Here is a 7,097-nt window from a genome sequence, read left to right as displayed (position 1 = left end):
GGGTGGCGGAGTTTTTATGGGATCTTGTGAGATAGAGAGTAAGAAATGGAAAGAGCCTGTAATTGATTATTGAGCACAAAGCTCTCCTCCCATCTTAGCTCATGCTTTTGCTCTCATTGCACCAAGACTTTAAAATGATCTGAGTGACCTCAGACATCCGTCAGCTTGAATTATGTTTAAGTCTAACCTGAAGATGCACCTCTGTCCTCTCATTTTCTGTGCAGTTGGTGTTTTTATGTGTAGAAGCAGTGTGGGAGCCTTCTTCTGTCTTTACTGTAAAACACCATATACATACACACATACACATGTTGGTTTACTTGTTTCTACTATATTAATCCTGGTTCATGCAGCACTAACCAGACCTTACCTAATACAGCTGTTATGTCCTGAAGTTGCTTCTTATTCATTTCAGTTTACCTCAGGTGTCCCCCCCTCTTTTCTTTTCCTTTAGAAGAGAGATTGTGCTGCTCTCTGGTGGCCATGTGTGATACAGCAATTGAATGCTACGTGTTGCTTAATGAGGACTGTCACGTGGACATAACATAACCACATATGCTAAGATCCAGATCATGGTCAAATCGACAATGTAAGACATAAAAAAAATATTTTACACCACAATTTGCTAAAACACATACAAATATTGAGTTGGAGCCCTCTCTCGTGTGCTGTGCATATTTCCAAACTGCATCATTTGAAAACACAGAAATTTGGGGCCTGGTCTACCACATGTGATGTTTGCATGCGTTTAGCTGGATGATGCAAACATGAAACATAGCGGAAGAGCTGCAAGTGGACAGCTCTGCTCATAACTCCTGTGTTGACAGGGAAGCAGATTCTGCATTGAGGTAAGAGATTTTACAGTTTTTACGATATTTTTTGGCTCAGATTTTATATCCAGTCAACATAACTCTGCTCTTTATTACCTGAAAAATTGAGCAGGTGCTGCAGCAGTTTTGTAGCAGGGCCCTTAGACATTTAATATTGTCACATACAGCACCTTGCACTTTATTAATAATGCAGTAGACCCAAAAGCCTGCTTGTCCTGCAGTGTGTTACACATGTCTGTGTTTGTGTGGAAGCTCACATATGCATGCATGCTTTTCTGCAAAATGTGAATGTTTGTGTGTTAGTGTAAGTATGTGTGCTGTGAGTAGACTAGAGGTACAGTAGCAGCAGAGCAGCTTTACTTTACCAGAACAGAGTCTGCAGCATTCATCAGTCCCAGTCGCCTCCTTCTGTGATTGCTCCTTCATCTCTTATTTAAAAGTTGATTGACTCTTAGCTCACTGTCATAACACCATAAAGCATAATGTAATTTTCCATCCACAGAAGCATTCAAAAAGACGCCATTTCTAAAGCACGCTGTTGTGCTTTCAAGTTTCTAGGAATCTCATTTCCATATTGTATGAAAATGAGCTATGGTTAGACCTATGTACACACCACACACTGAACATCAGGCCTTTGTTATGCTGGTGTCACCGTAAAGCATCTGTAATGCATCTTAAAAATCACATTTCTTCTACAAGTGCACCAATATATGAAAATGTGACTCGGAAACAAATATCACAGGCAAGACGATCATTCCAGATTAACTGAGTAAATTAAACATGTCAGCCGTTGAAATAATAATGACTTTTACATTGGCTGTGTTTCCACTCGTTTAACCGTGGTTTCATTGCGATTACATTAATAACTGACTTCCAAGTTTCTGGCGTGAAGCTCATTGGACCACAAAGAATGTGTTCAGTCCATAAGCAGCGTGTTCCTGTTTTGATTTTACCAGATACCAATCGTGCATAGATGACAGGAAACAAGAGGGAGATACAACAGAGGTCCTCAGCTGCTTTTTCCACATTACAGTTCATGGTGGGTGTCTTAACCTCGATGAGTAACGCTTTTCACAGTGTATATACAGAAAAAAAAGGTTTTCACATAGTTTTTCACAGGCCTGTACGGAGCCCTAAGTACAACTTTACGACCTCTGTAAGAATTAAGAGAGTACAACACAGCTGGTAATTGTATTTGACTACGAACGTCAGTATGAGCACTCTATGAAAGCAAAAGTTGCGACACTTTGCAGGTCTGGAGGATTCAGGTGTGAGCTAACATGACACCAAGGAGGTTTATCAGGCCATTTCCAAACAATATGAAGTCTATCAGGCTGCAGTGAGAAAGCCTAATAGACAGTGGAAATCATTTAGCACAGTTACAAGTGGACCTCGCAACATAGTTAGACCATGCAACGCTCAGAGAAACTGTAAAAAGAGATCCATCTCCGAGTCTACAGGCCTCTGTTAGCATGTTAAAGGTTAAAGATAACGACAGCATAGTCACAAATAGTCAGAAAAAGGCTGACCAGGCTTGTTTTGGACAGACAGGATCAAAGCGGAGATGTTTGTCCACCCTAACCCTAAACCCACTTCAGAGAGCTGTGCATAAATGAATGCTAATAAACTTGTGGAGTGGAGAGAGTGTGGACCCAACTGCAGACACTGACGAATGGACTTTAATGGTGGCAGGAACACAATAAAAATCAAAGGAGAAAGTGACTAAGAACTACACAAAACTTAAACTGGGAACAACTGCAAAGTAATACAAAGGAACTAAAAACCTGAGACGTGAAACACAGAACATGAAAACCTGAGACCAGGAACTCAAAGAAGGTAATACACAGACAATCCAGCAACAAACAGAGGACGACAAGGGGCTCAACACACAGAGGGATAACGAGAGAATGAGACACAGGAGCAGAGCACAGCTGTGAGAAATCCCACACAACGAGACCGGGGTAATCAAAACTGCAGCCTGTCAAAGTAAAACAGGAAACACTTGACACTGAAACGATGAGAAGCACAGACGTGAAAACAAAACTAAACTAGACGCAACACAAGGAACACAGGAGAAGCACAGAGACAGAAACCAAGAACCACTGACCTGCGATTACAACCAACTATTTACTCATTTTAATCATTATGTTTAGAGCCTTTTTTTTATTGATACCATTTTAGCCAACACTTTCACGTCTTTATCAACAGGCCTACTTTAGCCCAGCTTTTCAGTAATGCATCCTTGAATCTAAAACGTTCAACGGCTACCATACTTGTCGGTATGTTGTAGTATTATCACGATCCTGGGTCTTTTGACCCAGCGTTTTGGAGTTTTGGTTTATTCTGTTGTTTATGGTATGTTTAAGTTATTTAGGTTCTCTACGTTCATTTGCCTTTTAGTTTCCCCTTGTGTTTTCAACCCCTGTTAAGTCTCCCTTGCCCTTCATGTGTTTCATGTCTGTGTGTCTTATGTTGTCAAGTATTGCTCCCTAGGGGAAATAAAGGATTCTGATTCTGATTCATGTTCTCATGTCTGCGTCTCATTATGTTTCCTGTTTTATTTTGAAGGGGTCCTCTTTTCAATATTTTTAGTTTTAATCTCCCCTTGTGACGTTGTTACATTCATGTGTGTCAGCTGTTTCCCCATGTGTTCCCACTTCCCTCATTAGCCTTTTTAGTTTTTGTTCACCGAGTTTAGGTTTTTGTTTACTTTGTTTGTACCGTTTTTGCTAGCCTTAATAAACGGCTTGTTTTTTGTTAATCCACGTCACGTTTGTTTTTGGTCTGCGTTTGAGTCCTCTTTTGCAAACGCATACAGTCTGCCTCAGCCAGACTGTGACAAGTATTTATGATTATGATTAGCATTAACGATCCTGGATCCGTGCCTTTATGACGTTTACTCCAAACTTTGATTCGACCTGCCGAATGTCACAGCAGAAATCGAGATTCATCAGACCGAGGAACTTCTTCCAGTCTCATGTCGTTGAGTTGTAGTGAGCCCATGTGAGTCAGTGTGGTTTTCTGCTGCTTCGAGGTTAGATGTGTTTATTCAGAGATGAGTTACTGTTCCTATCAGCTCAAAGCAGCTCGGCCATTCTTCTCTGGCATCAAGCATTTTCTCTCAGAGAGCTGCTGCTCACTGAACGTTTTCTCTTTTTGGGTCCATTCTCTGTGAACCATGGGAATGTTTGTGTGGGAAAATCTCACCATCAACCGTGCTGCACTCAAAGTCACCTACATCAGCTTTCTTCCTCATTATGAGGCTCTGTTTTCACTTTTCTTGAATATTCTGAGCTGCTACCGTTTGGTTCTCACTGAACCAAACAGCAGGAAATGTGTCAAAGTGGGCTGTGTGGCAGGCAGCAATCGGACCTGAAGCACTCAAGGGATAACACAAAAGAGTGAGCTAGTATGTATGCACGCAGGCGGACAAACACAGCTCAAACTAATCACAGACTAATGAGGCACACAAAGCAAAACTGAACATAATGGACATGGAGTGAAAGACTATCAAAATAAAACAGGAAATGACTAACTCTAACATACGACATATGAACCTGACACAAAGACAGAGGTTGGAGGGACAGAATGGGAACACAAAAGATGATGACGAACCTATCATCAGCTAAAAAACATCAGAGAGCCAAAGAGACAGAAAACAGGATCGTCACAACTTTTTATTGATAATTTTCAGAATTAGATCATATTAGTGGGCTGTTTTTCACTTTGGGGATGAGGCTGATTTAAAGCACATCCAGGATAAGTGTGGTAGTTGTCACCTGTTCACTGATCATCTATGACCGTGCATGCTTTGCAGCTCATATCAGTGTGGGAGTCTAAGTCGTCACAGGAAACAGCTGGTGATCTGTCAGTGTTCCTGACACGGATTACAGTATTTGGCGACTCTTTGAATAATGAAGTGAAATTGTTGCGTAAACGAATAAATGAGTCAGTGTTGCTGTGCTGAACAGTGAAGACGCAGTGACCAACAACTGCTGTCGTAAAACACTCACATGCATGCGGGCTTTTATGCATGCGCACAATACATTCAACTCACACTCACAAGAAAAGAGAAGGATGTGGAAAAAGAAAGCATTGTTCTCAAAACACGGCCTCCTGCTTCTCTTTAGTTTTTCCTTTTCTCCCGGTCAGTGATTGGGAGACAGTGCCCGTTATCTCCTTCTGTTCTCTTCCTCATACTGATAATAAGTAACTGTTCAATGTCAACAAGAGCTCCTCAGACAGCCACTCAGTGAGCAAGAGCAAGTGCGCATGAGGCAAGGGAGAAAAGGCCAACTCTACAACAGCATAGCAGAGACAAAGAGAATCTTAATATAAACAGTCTGTTGTGCAAAAAGATAAGAAAATCCTCTCTGTATTTGTGGTGTCCACTGGCAGCCAGCAGAGGGCAGTGTGGAGATGTGCAACGTTCGATCATTTCAGAGGAGATATATATATATATATATATATATATATATATATATATATATATATATATATATATATATATTTAATAAAGGGATGTGTAAGATATGTCACAGATGTTCATTTGTCATGTTCGAGTTGATGTTGTGGGTTTTCACTGAAGTACATTTACTCTTATAACATTTGACAGTTACATGTACTGATGTCCACTGAAAGAGCCTGCACATCAGGGGTGTAATTTCCAGGGGGGTTAGGGGGGTTATGCCCCCCCGCAATAATCAGACCCAGCCAATATAACCCCCCCCCATGAATAGGTTGTTGATTTTCTTTACTCATTTCAGTTATTGCCAGCAAAATAGTTGCATGTTTAATCATCTGGGAATTTACCCAGATTTATTTATTTATTTAGACGGAGATCTTGCTGCACACGGACAGCGAATGAACCCCAGAGAGAAGGGGAACGTTTCAGTGAGGAGCTTCATTGCAGGACAAAGTATACTTTTCTTCTTCTTCCACTGTCTTTATCTCATTCCTACTTATTTACAGAGCATTTACTATTGTGTTCGTCTTGTTTTGTGTGCCATTGTTTGAGGCTCTGTGAGAGAGAAAATGAGGGGGAGAGAGATTTTGTTTGTATTGACCCAAGCTGAGCAGAGCTCGAATGTGTAGTGTGTGCACAGAGGTTTGGTTTCCCAGCGCTGGCCACGCTGCGACTGTGTCAGCACACTCAGACTGAAGCAGTGGGAAGAAGAAATAAGAAAATGTCAAGAACAACATGTTACACAGAAAGACCAAATGTGGGTGGGTTCAATGAGAGATAAAAAAGAGCAATTTGGGCTGAAGTGAAGTAACTTCCAGTTCACTGGAAGTCCGTCCAGACAGCGAGAAGAGTGGCCGCATGTTTGCTCACTCTTCCTGTCCATTCGTTCCCAGAAGGCACCGGCAGTCATGACCTTGTTTATCCTCCCTCTTCAGACACTCCATTGGAGCTGGGTTCATCCGGTTTGATTAGGCAGGCATTTCAGTGCTGTTTCCATGCATGAGCTGCAATCATGAATCAGTGCTAAATATAAGCATATTTTAGGAGGAGCCTGACTGCATTTCTGTGTGTGCAATGGATTCAAAGGAATTTTGTCACGCTGAGTCAGAGAGTAGGTCTGAGTCACGGCCGCAGCGAGCTCGAGTTTCAGGGGAGGTTTTCTGATGCTGGAGCGCTGCTGCACCGATTAAAGACAATTTAGTAAAAGTGCTCACACACACGCACGCACACACAGAGGGTAAACAAAGAAACACCTCACATATGAAATCCAGAAGTGGTCATATCAGCAATTAAAAATGAAAGCACTAACATAAACAGCAGGAAACCACGTTCGACCTGGATGGCAGTTAAGTCGAGTTTAGTTAAGTTCAGTTTATTTTGTTTGGCATGGTTTATTTTAGTTGGATCCTAGTTTAGTTTAGTGCAGTCTTTCTCAATCTGTTCAATTTGTTCAGTTTCTGAAGACTTTTTATTTTTAGTTTAGTTCATTTTAATTGGTTTAGAGTAGTTAATCCTCAATTTGAGACCAAGAGGAGACCCAAACACCCACAATTAGTAAGGAAGCAGTTTGTAATGTGTGTGTTTTTAACTTTATTTAGTTTAGTTCACTTTAATTTAGTCTAATTAAGTTTAGAATGGTTTATTTGATCTAGTTTCATTAGTTTAGCAGGATTTAATTCAGTTGGTCTCTTCTCAAATTATGAAACACTAATGTAAAAACCACAGGGACCGTGTCAGCTTTTCGAGGAGATCCTGTAAATACGATAGCTTCATGTGTTTCAAAAAGTCCCATTCGATGAAAATGA

Source organism: Copadichromis virginalis, linkage group LG23, assembly GCF_057382275.1.
Source record: "Copadichromis virginalis isolate Kocher_CV1m ecotype Utaka linkage group LG23, C_Virginalis_male_GT1.1, whole genome shotgun sequence".
Taxonomy (NCBI): domain Eukaryota; kingdom Metazoa; phylum Chordata; class Actinopteri; order Cichliformes; family Cichlidae; genus Copadichromis; species Copadichromis virginalis.
Note: the sequence above shows the minus strand (reverse complement) of the source record.